The 18,900-nt window shown below is 45.1% G+C and overlaps 1 long non-coding RNA gene across 1 annotated transcript; it reads left to right on the forward strand.

The window, feature by feature from the left end:
- The first annotated feature begins 5,963 nt into the window (after positions 1 to 5,963).
- LOC109312565 lies at positions 5,964 to 17,973 on the forward strand. The gene is made up of 3 exons (XR_002101848.1): positions 5,964 to 6,048; positions 8,726 to 8,733; positions 17,963 to 17,973. It is a non-coding gene; the product is annotated as an uncharacterized LOC109312565 (long non-coding RNA).
- The last annotated feature ends 927 nt before the right edge of the window (positions 17,974 to 18,900 follow it).

Consider the following 18,900-nt stretch of genomic DNA (forward strand, 5'->3'; position numbering starts at 1 on the left):
TCCCTCAAGTACTCACTGCATGCCTCATAGTGAGGGCACTACCATCCTGCTGAATGTGGTGCATGCAGGCAGTTAGTAGGATGGGGCCGTGAGTGCCATGAGCTGCCTAAACCCTGGCCACTCAACTAAGGAGAAGGGCTGGCTATAGAGAGCAAGCATCTCTCCCAGTGCTCTGGGTGATCTCACTCACCCTTGCAATGCGCCCCCCTTTTTGTCCACCTTTCCCCCACTGGTTCAGGGTGGCCTGCCTCTGCTTCAGGGATATGGGGCTTTAGAGCGAGAGGGGAACTTCCCTTTGGGTATGTTCCTACTGGTAGCAGGCTGAGGAGGAGCAATGGCAAGGGGGTGGTGCCTGCAGAGATGCATCAGCATCCCCATGGTACTCATGTGTTTTGTTCCCTTGCCCTGGCTGGTTTTGGCTCAGCAGTGCTTGAGCAGTGTGAAGCACAAACTCAGCTGATTTCCCCTCCTTCCCTAGGATTTCCCTTGCTATGGCACTCAGATCCAGATCCAGATCTTTCTCTGGCACTTTAAGTCTCAGCATGGGAAGTGAAATGGGGGTGTAGGAGACTGTCATGGTGGTGGTGGTGGTGGTGGGGTTATGGCTGGTGCCTGTACATAATCTCCCTTCCTATATAAATTCTATAGTGTAATATCCAATATAATTATAAAATTGAAAATAATAAATCAATGAATATAATAATAAAATAAAAGGGTCTAGAAGAAAACAAATGGTACTGTGCAATCCCACTTGCTAGGTCAGCAAGTAGGAAATTATTCAAATCAATGGTACTAGTAGCCTTCATTGTCTAATGCTTCTGAGGTGCAGGAAGATAGCTCAGTAGCTGTCAGATCCCAAGGCAGAAAGCAGGCCAGTTCAAACAATGCTGCCTTTTATGCTGTTTTTCCATCCCTCCCCCAGAACAATGAGCTTGGAAGGGACCTCAGGAAAGGATCACAGTCACTGGCCAGCTATGCAGTCAATATGAGCGCAGTCCTTTGTCCCTTCCCCCCCGCACACACCTCTTTCTCCTTCCTCTCCTTACTTTCTGTTTCCCTGCAGGCAAACTTTTAAAACATTTTGACTTCCTTCATTTTGTTTTGATGCTGTTTTGAAGCCCTTTGTTTCATTTTGATTTTGCTATTTCAAGGTCTAAAAAAGTCCAAACAACCTTGAAATGAAATAGCCAGTGAAATTTTGCACAGCCCTAGTGGAAGCATGTTTCCCTGTGGCTCCATACTGCCACTGTTCTAAGCCCCAGTGCCTCCACTCCCAACCTGGAGCTGCTGGAGCACAGAGCCACTGCAAACCCTCTTTCTTCCCCCAATCTACCCACAGTAGATCTAGTGCCCAGGTGTCCTGGCTCCTAGCCATGCCCCTCCTCACCAGCCCTCTAGTGCCAAGTCAGAGCTGTGCAAGCAATAAACAGTATTAACCTTTAATGTGTGGGTGCTCATAATATGTTCTAACTTTAACACTGCTTAGCATTGCACAGATTTAGTATGGTCCAAGTGTAACATGGAACTTCACCCTATCACTCTACACACCCTTTGTTATCTCTTTGTGGTTGAGAGCCTGATTCTGTTGTTGCTTTTACACTTGTGTAACAGCTGGTGCAAAGTAGAGGCACACTTGGTTCACCCTGTTGCAAGCAAGACCAGAATCCAAGCTCGTGTATACTCCTTTTTTTTCCTGCTACTCACAGTCTTCCTAGAATGTTGGAGACATGAAGGTGCTTGAATAGTGCAGTTCTCCTCACACCGGAACTCAAGCTCATTTATAAATGGTCCCCAGCTAAAAATGATCTAATGTCGGCAGCTGTGAATCCCTGAGGCCACAAGAAAGCAACATCTTTCTGGCATCGTATAACTTAAAGGAGACTTGCTTTTCCATTTTCAAAAATCTGTTCTGCTGCTTTGTGCAGCTCTACTTAGCCCCAAAAGGCTAACTCAGGATGAAGAGAGGAAGGCACTTCTGGAGAAAAAACATTGTTGTTCTACCTGACCTTTTTTGGCTCAGAGAGGGGAAAGAGGAACTGAAAAAATGTGCTTTACAGTAAATGAACACCCTTTGTTACATTGTGCTGTTAGGATTTCATGATTGCTCCATAATTCAGTAAAACTCAGTCATGCATATTTGAAAATGATCATTCTGCCCATTGAAAAGAGAGCAGTAGGAATAAGAATATACTGGAATGAATGGGGGGAAATGTTGTCATTTACTTACTCCCAGGTGTTCTAGATAAATAGAATGTAGAATGCAGCTTCCCCAGGATTTTCTGCACATAGATTTGGGAAAGGAGAAGGCTGAAGAAGAATGGGTGTGCATGCAATTAATATCTGACTATATAGCCCAGCTGTCCATTTCATGACCCAAGTGGTTGAGTGTGGGAGTTGGTGTGAAGGTACAATGCAGCTTGCTGTAGTAAGTGGAGTAACATTTGCCTATAAACTTTGCAGTCAGTCCATGACTTGGAAAAAGACTATCTTTCTATTTTTGGCCACAGTGCCTCTGCTTCCATGTGGCCTCCCCCAACCTGGTATTCTTCCTTCTTCCCCATATACAGAGTAAGCAAGCAGAGAATGGTTGGTTCTGACCACTAAACACTGCTTTGTTTCTGAATATAATTTCACAATACTTACTGTTTGGTTGGTTTTTCATGTACAGTCAGTTCTTATTATGATGATTTGAGTAGAAGAATTGATTAACCTTTAAACTACATATCCACAATAAATATTTGAATAACACACCAGTTAAATACACTGAAATGCCATTCGTTGTACAGGCAGTTTGGATGTAATCAGTTTAGAATTCCCAAACAGAGCATGAACTGGAGAACTGAAATTGAAGTTTAGATACACCGTGCAAAATGTTAGATTTAATAAGAATGCTACTGTTTGAAGACCTATATTTCACCTCCTAAACCTAAGGTAAGAAGAAAGAAAAAGAGAGAAGGATCAATAATGCATTACTGGTATCTTTTATATAACATTTCATAAATTGCCTTTCTTGACTTAGACAGTATATAATAAGGCTCATCAGATTAAAGACAGAAAGTTTAAAATTCAAGTCATAATGGACTGTGTTCTGTATTACAGTAAAATGAAAAATTTGACACAATTGGCAGCTCTGTATTTAAAAATAATACTGAGTAAAATAAGCAGATCATTTAGACAGAAATACAGAACTCTCTAAATGACAGGTGGCTGCTAAACTAGCTACAAGTGACTGCATATTTTTACATCAGTAAGCTCACTAGCAAGAGAATCATATATAAGATTTACATTGCTACATTAATTCATTGGTAATCTTTCCATGTAATTCTAAACTAAATGTATTATTATCTGATTTATATAATTCTTCTAGAATTTCTATATGCACTGTATTTACTTGAATCCCAGATAATGTGTTTTTTTCTGGACTGTATATCGTGGGGGGGCGATGGGAGGGAAGGGTGCGTGGGAACCATGTCTTAGATTTGAGTACTGGTCAGGAGCAGGTGGCTGCTATGGCCCTGGCTCCAGTCTGGGGTGGAAGTTGGAGCTGAACTGCTGCCTGCCCCAGATAGGGTGGCTCATGCTGTGAAGGAAAGAATGCATGTGGATGGAGAGCAGGGGAGGATACTATGCAGTAGGAGTGGAGATTGTGTGGGGGAGACCTTCAGTGTGTGGCATGGGGTAAGTATGGGGGAGACTATGCAGGCTGCTACCTGTCACTCCTCTTGCCACCATCACTGTATCCCTTCAGCCCTGGCTCTGGCCCCAACATGGCCAAGCCTCAGGCTGCCACTGTTACTTCTGGCTAGAATGGGGCTGGGGCTGCTGCTGCTGACTGCCTTGGAGGCAAATCCAGAGTGGCTGCAGGAGGTAAGCAGCAGGGGAGGGGGCAGGTGGCAGTGGTGAGAGGGACAGGAAGCATGGCAGCAGGCACTGGGGAGGAATTGTGTTGGGGGCAGGCACAGGGATGGGTAGTTAAAGGGGGCACATTGGGGGGAATGGGATGGGGGAGTTGGAGGGGAGGCAGGTACTGGAGGGAACAAGTGTCAGAGGGCAGGCAGTAGGGGGCATGCACAAGTATGGGGGGCAAGGGGAAGGGAGGCAGGCATTGCAGACAGACAGCAGGGAAGGGGCAGGAATCCCAGTGTGCCGGAAGACTAACAAATATGGCAGAAGACAAGCTCGGCTTAGCAGGGAATTCTTTGGTGGTCAAAAAAGCAGAAAGAAAGCTTACAGGAAATGGATATTTGAACAAATGATAAGGGAGAAATATAAAAGTATCACTTGGGCATGCAAGAATAAAATTGGGAATGCCAAAGCACAATTACAGTTGCAGCTAGCAAGGGACATAAACAATAAAAAAGGTTTCTAAAAGTATATCGGCAACAGGAGGAAAAGCAGGGTAAGTGTGACTTCCTCACTGAATGGGGGAGGCAACCTAGTCATAGATGATGCAGAAAAAGCTGAAGGACTTCATGCCTTTTTCACCTTAGGCTCCACAGGCAAGGTCAGCTCCCAGACTACTGCACCTGGCAGCACAGTTTGCAGAGGAGGTGAGCAGCCTACAGTGGTGAAAGAACATGGTAGGGACTGTTTAGAAAAACTGGATGTGTACAAGTCCATGGGGCCAGGCATGAAGCACTTGAGGGGGCTGAGGGATTTGGCCAATGTGATTGCAGAGACTGGCCATTACTTTTGAAAACTTGTGATGGTTGGTAGAGGTCCTGGATGATTGGAAAAGGGCAAATATAGAGAGCCCATCTTTAAGAATGGGAAGAAGAAGGGTTCGGGGAACTACAGATTGGTCAGTGTCACCTCAGTCCCTGGAAAGATTATGAAGCAGGTTCTCAGGGAATCCATTTCTAAGCACTTGGAGGAGAAGAAAGTGATTAGGAACAGTTGGCATGGATTCACCAAGGGCAAGTCCTGCCTGACCAAACTGATTCCCTTTCATGATGACAAGACTAGCTCTGGGGATGTGGGGAAAGCAGTGACATGATATACCTTGACTTTAGCAAAACTTTTGATATGGTTTGCTACAACTTTCATGCAAGTAAAACTAAGGAAGTATGGGTTGGATGACTCTACTGTAAGGTAGATAGAAAACTGGCTGAATTATCAGTCTCAAGGGTAGTAATCGATGGCTCAATGTCTAGTTGGCAGCTAGTATCAAATGGAGTGCTACAGGGGACAGTCCTAAGGCTGGTTTTGTTCAGTATCTTCATCAATGACCTGGAAGATAGGATGAAGTGCACCCTTAGCAAGTTTGCAGATGACATCAAGCTGTGGGGAGTAATAGATATGCTGGTGGGTAGGGCTAGGATTCAGAGACACGTCAACAAATTGGAGGATTGGACCAAAAGAAATCTCATGAGGTTCAATAAAGACAAGTGCAAAGTCCTGGAATATTCCCATTCACAGATACAGGCTGGGGACCAACTGGCTAGGTAGCAGCTCTGCAGAAAAGGACCTGCGGGTTACAGTGGACAATAAGATGAATATGAGCCAACGTAGGAATTTTGCTAGTGTATCAAGGGAAGTGATTTTCCCTATTTGGTACTAGTGAGCCCACATCTGGAGTACTGTGTCCAGTTTTGGCCCCTCCACTATAGAAAGGATGTGGATAAATTGGAGAGAGTCCAGTGGAGGGCAACCACAATGGATAGGAGGGCTGGGACATGTGACATGAAGAGAGGCTGAAGGGAATGGGCTAATTTAGTCTATAGAATAGAAGACAGGTGGGATTTAATAGCACCCTTCCATTACCTGAAGGGTGGTTACAAAGAGGATGGAGCTAAACTGTTCTCAGGGGTGGTAGATGACAGAACAAGGACCAGTGATCTCAAGTTGCAGCAAGGGAGTTTTAAGTCAGATATTAGGAAAAACCCCACTAGGAGAAGTAAAACACTGTAACAGGTTACCCAGAGAGGTTGTGGAATATCCATCCTGGCAGGTTTTTAGGATGATATAATTGGGGATAAGCCTGATTTGAGCTGGGGGTTGCAGTAGTTAACTTCCTGAAGTCCCTTCTAACCCTAATTTTCTATGATTGTATGAAAGGCATGAAGAGGCGGAGCAAGAGGCAGGTGGCAGGTGGAGACAAAGCTATGGGTCATGTGGTGGGGTGGAAAGTTGCAGGTACCTGGGGTGCCAGGTTCTGTGGGGGTAGGGGACAAGTTCCAGGGGGGAAGGTACAAATACAGAGATGCAGATGGTGAATTGGGAAGATGGGGGGATAAGGGACAGGTATCTGACCACTGCCCCCCTTCTGCTACTTTCCCTGCTACAGCAGTGTTGGGGGAATGACCATCCATTATTTATATTCTAGACATGAAAAAATTATAGAATACAATTATTTGGAAGTCAGCTTAAATTCTAAGTCATCTTAGATTTGTTATAAATACAGCTGTTTACCTACCTATGCTGTTGCTGCTGAAGCTGTATTGTATTTTGCATCTTATACTTGGTGAATGGGTGAGTTTTCAAACACATCAGGGTATTGTAACAAGCTATCAAAAGTTATATTATAGAAGTTAGCTTATTGGCTAGGGCTGAAGTGCAAGAACAGAAGATACCTTCAATGAGCAAAATTTAGGTACAATTTTAGAAAATGAAACGAAAAGCTTTTTGTCCTAGGTTAAAGAACTCATGCCAGGAAAAGTTGTTATGGAGGACAGCTATCTAAGGAACCATTTATTGAAGGGTTCTTATGATGTTTCTCAAATTATTTAATAGTTTCCCTCTACTATAATTAATTTATATACTCAGATTTGGGAAGAAATTTAAGTGTATATCTTTATCCTGTTAACTTTAATTGTACTATTCACATGCTTGAAGTTAGGTAGGGACTTAAACACCCAGCTGAATCGGGCTCATTGAGATGACAAGCATATTAGTCAGAGAATGTATTCAAGAGTCGTTGTTTTTTAAAAATGTTTTAAAGTAAAACATGCAGTGACAGTTTCTTTTTTTTTTTGCCAGATTCAACATTACTACTTTGAGCAACATTACCTTGCTATTGGCAGAAACCTATACCCAAGTATTGTAAATCCTACATATTTCAACAGATGTTTAAGCTCATATGCACACTAGCTATATGCCTTTAGGGTATGCAGTCTTCATCTCTAGCTGTAATGGGCTAGGAAAAAATTGCTGTAGCTTTTCATATCCACCAGGACTGTAGCTGAAGGAATTATTGATTTTTCAGGTTAATGGTGGCAAAACAAATTAATCACATTAAAAAAATGCTTTGAGTTGACTCAGCATAAAAATTTTAAATGTCCTTGCCCAACTGAAACCTCCAAATCCCTCTCCTGCCTTGCCAAGTTTCTGGGCAAGGATAATATTATTGGCTTGTACTTTGGTTTTACATAAAAAAATAAATATTAAATGGAGGTAATATTGTTTTTAAAATGCATTTCAAAATGAAATATTGAAACATGGAATTTAGAAAATGCCAAAGTGAAACTTTTCTATTCATCTGAAATGTTTTTCAGATGAAACTATTTACTGTATTTGACCTAATTTTGCAAATACTTTTAGTCTTCTTAAAATTATGTTTTTTCCAGGCTCCAAATATTTTGCCAGACTCAGACTTCTATTACAGGTGTCGTGTACTCATTTGTGTGCTTTTTTTTTTTGCTAAGACAATGTTTTATATCTTCCTAGCATAGTTTCTGTATCTTGATACATGACAAAAATGCTCAGGTATCCAGAGGAAAAAGCAATCAGGGTTCATGGTAGAGGTGATATCTTTTATTAGACCAACAAGATTTTTGCAAAGTCAATAGATGGAAAACTCCTTTGGGCAGGCAGTTCTTAGCTGGTAAGGAGTAACAGAAATGGGGCTGTTGCAGAGCACTCAGATGCCCTGTGTCTGAGAGCAGAAATGGTTTGGGAGAGGCCCCTAGTGGCAGGAAATGGGAGGCTCAGCAGCCAGTTACCAGGGCAGCCAGAGACACAGGTGCTGGTTTCTAGGGCAACCAGTGGGGAGCCAGCTGACAGGAAGGGGCAGGGCTTGGCCCTTCTTAAGCCCAGGCATGAGGCCAGGAGGGCAGTTTCCTTCTGGCGGCCAAGGGAAGGGGAGCTCAGCCAGTGCAGACAGACGGGAGAAGCCCCGACTGCATGAGCATCCCCTGATTGCTGCTATGGGTTGGAGTATTTCCTGGTAGGGACTGAATGTTGTTTTGGCCAGACAGTTTACCTTTTTATGTTATAGCCCAGGGGTTTTGTGTTTTTGTGTTCTCTGTTTGACTGGAGGACCGGGTGAGGCTATTAGGGGTTGGAGGTTGGAGGAGTCCTCATAGGGTCTCCACAGTAGTATGGGGACCCTGGCACCAGAGAGGGCACAGCATTTGGGGTGCATTAACCCCAGCCCCAGAGCAAGGTGGGGGGCAGTGAGAAGCCCCAGAGAGAAGGCAAGGACAGGACCAAATCATAGCATGGCCCAGATCGAATACCACATTATTACCATCTATGTGGCTTGGGCTGCGGTGTAGGGGAGGAAAAGGAGCCACCGACAGCGCCCCCTGGCACCGGGGTGCATAAAGTGGGCAGCCTCCCACTAATTACAATCAATCAATCAAGATCAAGGTGTGGCAGGAGAGTAAGGAGGCAGTTGGCCCATAACAGGAGGGTGGAGCCACCAAGAGAGAGGCTCCCATAGCAATACTTCTGTCACAGAGGCTTTTAAGTGATATAACCTATGTGCCTTACTTGCATGAATAAGTTGCTTTTGTTTAGTGCTTTTCAACTATACAGCTTAAAGACCTTTGGAAAGGTGGTTAAGTATCATTATCTCCATTTGTACAAATAAACTAATATGTGTGATAAAGTGACTTGATTAAAATCAGGCAAAAAATTGATGCGTGAGTGGAATTGACATAAGCCTCCAAATTCCTATTCAGGTAACCCACGATGGATTACCTGGATGTGGTAAAATCAATTCTCTAACTCAGGACTGCCCAACTTTGGTGTGGCCGGGGGCTGCATGCGGCACCAGCAGCCCTTCACTGCCCATGCTGTGGGTGGTGCTTGGCCTCTACCCCACTGCTACACAGATAGTGTACAGCATCTTGCACCCTGATACATGGGCAAAACCTGCCCCATCCCCTGTGCTCTCCTCATGCAGCCATGAGAGGCAGCTCCTGGAGCCCATAGACAGTAGGGCTGTGTGAAACTTTGGTCCTTGATTCAATTTGGTGGACATTCGGCCTGATTCAGTGGCTGAATCTCAGAATCTGAATTGAATCAGAGGACCCTTTAATCTCTCTGAATTGAATCAGAACCCTCTGAATTGATTTGGAGAGATTTGGAAAGATTCAGAGATTTGGACATGAGACAGCTTTAAATGCTTTTTCTACATACCTCTAGGGAGCAGGCAACCTGTGAGTGCTGCATTGCTGGGGTACATGGACCTTCCCACAGAAGTGCAGGGGACTCTCCAGTGTGCTCAGCAGTAGACCCAGAAGTGGACCAGAAGCACTTCCGGTCTACTTCTGGGTCCAGCGGGGAGCGCGCAAGAGGTCCCCGCACCCCCGTGTTCCTCCGGCTCAGTGACTGGTGCCTCCTGGGTCTTGGGGGGCACCTGGGGTCCCCCTGTGGCTCAATGCTGAGCCAGGGAGGCATGGGCTCCCCCCCACGTGCTCTCTGGCAGACCCGGAAGTGGACTGGAAGTATTCCCCTTATCAAAAGGGAGCATATGGCCTTTTGTGCTGTAAGTAGTTTAGGCTCTTACATTTTTCATTTTACAGAGAATTTTTTTTTTTATTGTGCAACCTTGACAATACACTGAAGTCACATGCATGTCTTGTCTTTTCTTACAAGAATCTAGGTTCAGGAGTCAAATATTATGAAAAAGATTCTTTTGATGGTACTTGCTGAACCAGTTGACAACTTACCTAGATATACGGTAAGAAAAACTTTAACAAATTTTCTTTAACACCATTGACTAATGAGGTAGTTTTAATATATTCAGCTACTGGCAACAGTATTTAAATGAAGCACATAATTTGTTAAATATTAAGAAATATGCTTCAGGCTGTAAAGTTAATGCAATTTTTTGCTTCACTGATAGCCTTGGAGGTATTAGATTTTCCTTTTCCCAAAGTTTGACTTATGCAGTAAGCAAGCCATATTTGCAGATATAACCGAGCAGATATAACTAAAAGGGATAAGGCTTTTGCTGTTTCCAATTGACATTTTAACCAAGCACAGTAAATCACCCATTAATAGTTATTCATATGGAAAAAATCTTTACTGTTACTTTAGCAGGCTTCATTGCAATTGTATGCCTTCAGTGGCATTCCATTCTGCTTCTGTCAGATGAAGTTCATGGTTTGAGGTGGCTATATCTTGACAGAAATCCCTTAGATTCAAGAGTCACTCACACATGTCATAAGTTGAATGCCATCTGATGGGACAATCTATAATTGGATGTGTTGATTTAAATTTCCTAGTTATTACCAATTTTGTTGGTGTTCTTAATTTTTACACACACATTAAACTTTATGAATTATGTTAGAGAGTGTACATTCCTTTAGTGAATTTTCACTTGCAAGCTATACTGTATGGGCAGAACAGTGAATTCCCCTTAATGTTATACCAGTGTCTTGAGTAGCTATGTTAAGTTGAGCTCTTTAAATCATGGGAACCAAATAACTGTGAACTTGGTCCATATTGTCTTTTTTTTTACAAGCTTTCCCAGACAGTAAATTATCTGTTTTCTCTTCACTCTGAATTTGTCATTATGCTTCCTCTGTTTCCTGGCTTGCTATCATTAACCTAACTGCTTTCAGCTTGTTTGCTTCATTATCTGTTGTGATACTAAAGATTTGTCTTGGTGTGATTCTATACTTACTAAGAACTTTAGGAATATGTGATTTTATATACAGTAAAATCTACACTATCTGGCATTTTTAACTAACTGGAAATTCCATTAACTGGAATATCCCACCGGCCAGCTGGATGCTGGAGGTGGTGGGGGAGAGAGGCTGGAGAAAGCTCACATATGGCGGCTGCTGCCGCTGCCACCACCACCCACCGCACCGTGTTACAGCTACTCTGCATGTGGTTGCTGCCAGCCCCGCTCACCTCTGTGTGCACCCACCACTCTGCAGTGATACTCCCTCTCCTCCCCCCACCCCTGCTGTGCATTATCTGAAAACCACTGCCAAGGGTTTTCAGGTAACTAGAATTTTTACATAACTGGCAATCACTTTACCCCATGGATGCTGGATTACAGAGTGTTTCTCTATCATTTCTTTCATTGCAAGTGTTCAAAGAACAATTTGTCTTAAAACCATATAGTGCATGTTAATCTCTAAGGCTAAGTACAGATAGTCAAAAAGTCTGAGGCTGAATTGATTCAGTCTTTGCAGTTTAGTCTAAGCTGCATAGATTAAACTGGGAGCCAACTGCACACACATCTACTTTTGATTCTGGGAATGCAGCCACATGCCTGCAGTGGCTCAGGCCAGGCGCCAGGGTGCACTAGAGCACGGCTCTCTGGCACATGGGCTGTGTGTTTTCTTCCTCATTCTGCTGCTCCCAAGGTCTCTAGGATTTGCAGTCCACCAGGACAGCAGCAGGATTGTGCAGAGTTGCTCATCTTTCCTTCTTCCTGCTTCCAGGTTCCACTGGGATTTGTAGTCCACAGTTGCAGCCAGCACCAAGTTTCAGTAATTTTAGCAGTAGGACAGCTCTGTACTCAGGGGAAGGTTGGTTTAACTCTCCTCCCTGGCCCCAACCCCCCAGCTGGGGTTTGCTGGTTGAGGGGAGGGGCAAGGGCAGTTCTTCCTGGCAAGATCAGTAAGGGGTGACATGAATGCCATCTTTTTAAATGATTTAGTTGTTGATTAGTTTTTATTTAGGGGTTTTTCAGAAGACAACACAGCACAGGCAGCTTCCAGCCTTCTTCCATGCCTCCCCTTACATTTGTGTGCTGGTCTTTTTCAGTTTGCATTCAGTTTCCTTGTAGTTCAGGGAAAATATGCTACAGCTGAATGAATTGTTAAATGGTGCAATGGGCATTTGAAACTAGAGGCCTTTGTACACATGTGAGAAGGGCAGTGAAAGCCCCTCTAAGTGGTCCTGGACCCCCATTCCATGTATCCCGGTACTCACTTTAGGGATCCCAGAGAGTGGCAGCTGGGAGGAAGCATGGGGCCACCTGCAGCTGTGTATCAGTGAGGGATGTGGGCGGAGCCTCCGGAAACCACAGGCTGCTCAAATAGCAGCTGGGAAAACAGCTGAGGGGTAGCAAATGGTAGGAGAAGAGGACACTGACCCAGAGGCAAGGGGAAGGAAGAGGAGGACGCCAACCCGGAGACACTGATGGGAAAGGAAGAGGACCCCAAACCAAAGACACTGGGGAAGGAAGAGGAGGACACGACCCAGGAACACTGGTAGAGGGAAAAATGGACAGTAATCCAGAGATGCAGGCAGTGAGGAGGAAGATTACCCAGCTGAAGGCAAGAGAGGAGGAGCCAAGGGCCCTGGCAGGAGCAGTTACCACACATGGGGGCACAGTGGGGAGGCACAAGCAACCCAGCATGGAAATCATGCACTCTTCCAAGCCAGGGAAGACTGGGAGTGACTCCAGGTTAGCTGGGGGCCAGTGCTGGTCAAACTGAGAAGCTGAACCAGGGTGGGACACGGCATGGCAACCCTCCCCCATAGTCACAAGTGGGTCCCTCATTCATTCCTTCAAGTTTCTTCTTTGGACTCTAAAAGGGGCACTGGGAAGAGAGATCCCAGGGAGAACCCTCTGGTGAAAATCCGGATGTTGATTTTTGTTGGAAGCCCTAGCTAGCCTGAGATGGGGCCAGCTTCTATGCACAAATCAGCCTGAAGCCAAGAAACTGGCTACAGTGAAGGGCAAACTGATCAGGAAGGCATGACCCACTTGGAGATGTGTAAGCTGGGCAAAGAGAAAAGGCCATCCAAGGGGATGCCTGCAGAGAATAATATCCATCCTGGCCATGGATGTGGTAAGGGTGGGGTAAAGGGGAAGTTTGGAGCCTCATGAAACAAGAACAGGGATTGAGGCATCTTCATCCAAGGGCAGGGGTGGTCCCTGAAGGGAACTGCTTTCTCAACTAGAACATTGAAGTTGTGGCAGGCGAGTAAGGGCAGCACCCATACCACCCAGATGGCATCCGAGCTTGAACCTCACCCTGACATTGCTTGGGGGCAAGACTCCCAATAAGAAAAGGCCAAAGCCTTACAACACCTTCCAGTGACAAATTGGTGCATTGGCCAGGAATTTAGAACCCGGTCCAAAGCCAGCCCCACAGATGGAAGCCCAGGTGGAACCAATAGTCAGGATGGAGGCCATGCAAAAGACCTTGAATCTTGTGGCACAGATCCTACAGCAGCAAAAACAGCAAGCCAACAGGAGGTTGGCCCTAGACGAACAAATGATGAAGCAACAAGTGTTGATGAGTTGTAGTGGGGAGGACCTCAGGATCCTGAAGATGATGGTGGAGGACGACCTCGAAGCATTCTTAGACAGCTTCAAGTGGGCGGTAGTGGCTTCAGGTCTAGATAAGTCCCAGTGGGCTGCCACAGTGGGGATGCTGCTGGTTGGTCCTGCCCAGGCAGTGTACAGGGCTCTTTCGTGACTCACAGCACAGGATTATGATCGAGTAAAGGAAAAGATCCTGTATTGCCTGGAAATTCCCCCAGAGTGCTACCAGCAAATGTTCTGAGCCAGAAAGAAGAAGGAAGACAAAGCCCCCCAGGTCCTCATACAGAAGTTGAAAGACCTCCAAGAGCAGTGGATCTAACCTGCTCGAGCGTCCAGGGAATAGATCATGGATGCTTTCCTACTAGAACGGCTCCTAGTAGACTTAGAGGAGAATACCCAATGGTGGGTGCACCAACGCTGCCCCAAAATGTCCCAAGAGGTGCTCCAGCTGGTGGAAGACTATGACTTTGCCCAGAGTGAACTACCCTGAGACCAGGTGGGAACATCCGGGAATACTAAACTTAATGAGAGATGGAGGGGACCAGGATACTAGGACCCCCAGATGGACCCCATTGCAATGATCAACATGCTTCTGATGTGGAAGAAGTGGTCATTTCTTGAGAGAATGCTTGGCAAACCCATGGCTTGGAGGCCAGGGGACGGGAGGGACAATGGGATAGCTGAGGCAGCCACCCCATGCCCCAAGAAGCATCCCCAGTGGAAATGATGGATTGTAGCCTAGGCAGCACCGCAGAAGCTGCCCGAAGAGACAAACCGATGGTGATGGCAGGACGAGCTGTCCCTGCTATCTTAGACATGGGGTGTGATCAGACACCAGTCAGGGCTGGGTTGATATCAGGCAATGAAGGAACCCAAGTTAACCCTATTAAGATGCTCTGCCTGCACAGGCAAACCACCACCTATCCTAGATGAAGAGTCCAGGTGACCATGCAAGGGGTCATGAGAAAGATGCCCGTGGGGATCGCAGTAGGACTACCTTACCAAATGATCCTAGGCTGGGATTGGCCGAGAATTTAATGAGGTCCTGGAAGATAAAAGGACTAGGGAAGACTGGCACTTAGGAATCTTAGGAGAAGGAGCCAATGAAGACCAAGGGGAGACAGAAGGAGCCCTTTGGGATCTAGAGTCCCTCACTAGTGGGGCTCAATTTCGGAAGACACAATGAGAAGAGCCGATATTCTGAGCCTTCTGGGAGACAGAAATCAATAGACAGGACCAGCAAGTGGTGCAGCTGGAGCTGTGCGACCAGCTACCCTGTTGTGAGGTGAAGAGGGGGCTCCTGTACCACGTTACAAAGGGACGGGGAGGAGAGGAGCTGGTAGCCAAGCTCCTGGTGCCTCAAGCCTACCAGATACACCTGTTACAGCTGGCCTATATAAACCCCCTGGGCTGGGATAAAACAGCAGCACGGTTAACGGGAAGATTTTTCCATTGGGATGTGGAGCAATTCTGCACCACTTGTCCCAAATGCCAATGGGTAAACCTAAGAAAGCCCCACAAGGCCCCTCTGCACCCCATGCTGGTTGTTGGAGAACACTTTTCATGGGTGGCCCTAGACATTATAGGCCCATTGCCCAAATCCTTTACCAGACACCAGGTTATACTAGTGTTGATCGATTTATGTGACTTGTTACCTGGAGGCCATCCCATTGTGGTCAGTCACAGGTCCTCGGGTAGTGGAGGAACTCCTCAAATGGATCTCCTGGGCGGGACTCCCTCAGGAGATCATCACAGACCAGGGCACAAATTTTATGTCACATGTGATGGGAGGCCTCTGCCAGGTCCTACGTATAAAACATCTATGCACTTCAATATATCATCCATAAAAAATGGGCTCATGGAGCATTTCAATGGGACCCTTAAGGCCATGCTCCAGTGGTGCATGCAAGAAGAACCCTGATGGTGGGATCTGCTGATTCTTCTGCTTTTGTTTGCAATTAAGGAAGCCCCCCAAACATTGCTGGGCTTTGCCCCATTCAAACTAGTTTTTGGGCATACCCCTCAGGGCCTACTGGATGTGGTTTGAGAAGGATGGAAAAGAACAGAAAGGGATGGAGCTCCTTCCTCCCAGTACTTCCGGATGTTGATTTTTGTTGGAAGCCCTACCTAGCTTGAGATGGGGCCAGCTTCTATGCACTAAACAGCCTGAAGCCAAGAAACTGGCTACAGTGAAGGGCAAACTGACCGGGAAGGCCTGACCCACTTGGAGGTGGGCAAGCCGGGCAAAGAGAAAAAGCCATCCAAGGGGATGTCTGCAGAGGACAATACCCATCCTGGCCATGGATGTGGTAAGAGTGGGGTAAAGGGGAGGTTTGGAGCCCCATGAAGCAAGAACAGGGATTGAGGCATCTTCATCCTTGGGGGGGGGGGGGCACCTGAAGGGAACTGCCTCCCCTACTAGAACATCGAAGTTGTGGCAGGCGAGTAAGGGCAGCACCCATACCACCCAGGTGGCATCTGAGCTCAAACCTCACCCTGACATTTCTTGGGGGGAGGCGCTCAGTAAGAGAAGGCCAAAGCTTTACAACACCTTCCAGCAACAGCACACCACAAAATTTGTCTTTAAAGTGGCTTAAATGTCCTTTTGCAGTGCTTCAATGGTGTTGCTGTTTGCACATTCAGTGGCATATTCTACTTTAATGGCATTGCTGTTTGCACACTCGGTGGTGTATTCCACTTTAAATGACTTTGGTACATAGCAAGATAAAATACATCCAAGGTGTTTTAGTTTGCTACCTAACAAAGTGCCACTGTGCACGGGGCACTGGAAACTGACGTGCTCGGGGTTTGGTGGGCCCAGTGGCGGCCCATGCAGGCAGGGTCCACTGAAGAAAAAAAAAAAAAGCAGCGAGCCTGATCTTTTATACAGGAGAGTGGTTGAAGTGGTTCTGTAGTGTGGAGCCTATTCTTCAGGTATGCTAATGGAGCTCAAACAATGCGCTGGCTGGAGCACAGTTGGGTTTCTCCAGGCTTCTGAATGTTGGATGTTTGTTTCTTCTTTTTGGTAGAAATTCTGAAGTTTTCATTCAGAGTTGCTTATTGTGATTATTTTGCATGTTGCAGGGTTACAGGCTTTAGCTGTGTTGGTCTTCAGGCAAAAATGAATCAGTAGTTGTTATAGTTTTTAAAAAAACATTATATATAGTTTTAATAAAGGCAGAACCTTTATTTTATCTAATAATCCAATATATTTTTGGGGGTTTTGATTCCAGTTGAGGTCCAAGTCAAAATATGGCTCAATCCAGTTCTCGGGTTCTGTTTTGCCTCTCTGGCCACTGTAGAATCAGGCTGCCACTGGTTCCTCCACCATGCCTACACATTTCTGTAGTCTACAAGGGCTTGCTCAAGAGCTTGGTGAAATTAGTGGGAACCTTTTTTATTGATTTTAAAAGGCTTTGGCTAAGGATGAAGTGCTGCTCTTCTAATACATTTCTTTCTTTCTGCCTGTTATGCTAATACCTGTCCTAACTTTAGGTGAGAGTATGTGATGTAGAATGGTTGCTCCCTCATTCCACCTCTGCTCAAGCAGGTGTGGTCCTTGGGTTCTACAATGTCCTGTTTTCATGGGCTTGGTGGGAGATGGGAAGGGTTCATTGTTGCTTCTATATTCCCCACTTCTGTAAATTCTTATTTCCTTCCATGGGATTTTCCCCCTCCTTTCCTTTTTATCTTCCGTAGTACAATAGAAGAAAGTGCCTGGTCCTTTTAATTACATTAGTTTCATATTAGTCTGATTAGTTGCTATGGAACTGAATATGAACATCACATGCTAGCACACCTAGGTGTTACAATTTCAGAATTTAATTTCATTATGTTACTTATTAGGAAATGAGTACAAGAGGTTTTAAAATCCCCAGCTGGCATATGTGGGGGATGTAGGACTGGATGGTAGGATGGAGTTGCATAGGATATGGTGCCCCCACATCAAGAAGATCTCATATCCTATAAAATGTGTAGGATAAAAGCTGTCTGGAGTTCCATTGTTGAGAACTGACTCAAAGTTTGGAGGGAAATCCCTTTGGGAATATACTTAGTACATATCAGGTACAGGGACCTTTAAATGTAGCCAAACATTTCATAAGGGAAAACTAGCAGTTTTGGTTTCAATAATTGAAATAAACAGTGATTCAATTTTGGAAACATAATTTTGCCCAGAAGGTAGTATGATTATCTTTTTCTCATTCCTGCTTTCAGTGCCTAGATCTCTGGTGACCTTCCTGTAGCACAGAAATTCAGCTTCAGGCAGAAATTTCTTAACAAAGTTCTTATAATCCTATTCTATCTCCTTACATAGTGAAGAAAATAATCTGATTTTTAGTAAAAATCTGAATTTTTTTGTTTTTTTGGAGCAAATGGGGTAGTGACCAGCCTCTTTCTTTTCCTTTATAACACAAACGCTATTCCTAGGTAACACAAAAATGTACATTTCACAAAGCCTGTCTTTAGTTCTCAGTTTAATACATTTCTTGTGTTTAGTAATATTAACAGACTCACAAAAGGAATTGAGTTGGCATTTCATATTCCTGCATACTTGGCATTAATACCTTTGAACAGAAGTGAGGATTCAAATAAACAAAGACAAGCCAATGGAGGGAATTTACTGGGAACTTGTGTACATCTGAAAGATTAGAAAAAACACCAACATGATGTATTTTGCTGTCTCATCATATGATTCTTTACTTTGACACATGCTTTCTTCCTTCTGTTTGGACTTTAAAGGCATAAAGTCTAGTTAGTCTCACAAGGGGTCATTGTGAAAATCGGTAATAGAACAGAAGATCCATGTCAAAGTTCCTTTACTCTGTTTTTTTTTTTTTTGTCCCCTGCACTGCTGACTGTGAGTCAGATCTTCTGGGTTTATGACTTCTTTGTGTGCCAGTCCCTTCTCATTTTACTTTACTCACTTTACTTACAAATTTTATCTACCGATTCTTCTTTTACAGAGGGAAATTAACTCTAAAGAAAAAATTGGTTCACTGATGAATGAGAATGATTGATAGGGCATGACTGAAGTACAATAGTAGCAGGTCTCTTGTGAATGGCCTGTAAGGACTGGGCCATCACCTCACATTGATTCATCCCAGAACCATGGACCTCACCCAGGCACAGAGACAAGACCAGCATTTGAAAAACAAAAGAGCCTGCAGAACCAGCAACTCTCACCATTACAGACTCCCAAAACTGCACATCCCTGCATGGAGCACACATGCTCAGTATGCCAGGTGCTGACTCTTGCCTGGGAATGCTTCCTGTCACTAAGGTCACACAAAGTCTGCCCCTATAAAAAGGGACAGTAAAGATGGACCCAGTGGGACACCCCCTCCATCTGGGCCAGCAGCATGCCACACCACCTATCCACCCAGAGACCCTACTAGGGACCCTCCTCTGGACAACATCTACTGGACAAGGACCCC

This window comes from Crocodylus porosus, unplaced genomic scaffold (genome assembly GCF_001723895.1).
Source record: "Crocodylus porosus isolate Cpor-Errol unplaced genomic scaffold, CroPor_comp1, whole genome shotgun sequence".
Lineage (NCBI taxonomy): Eukaryota > Metazoa > Chordata > Crocodylia > Crocodylidae > Crocodylus > Crocodylus porosus.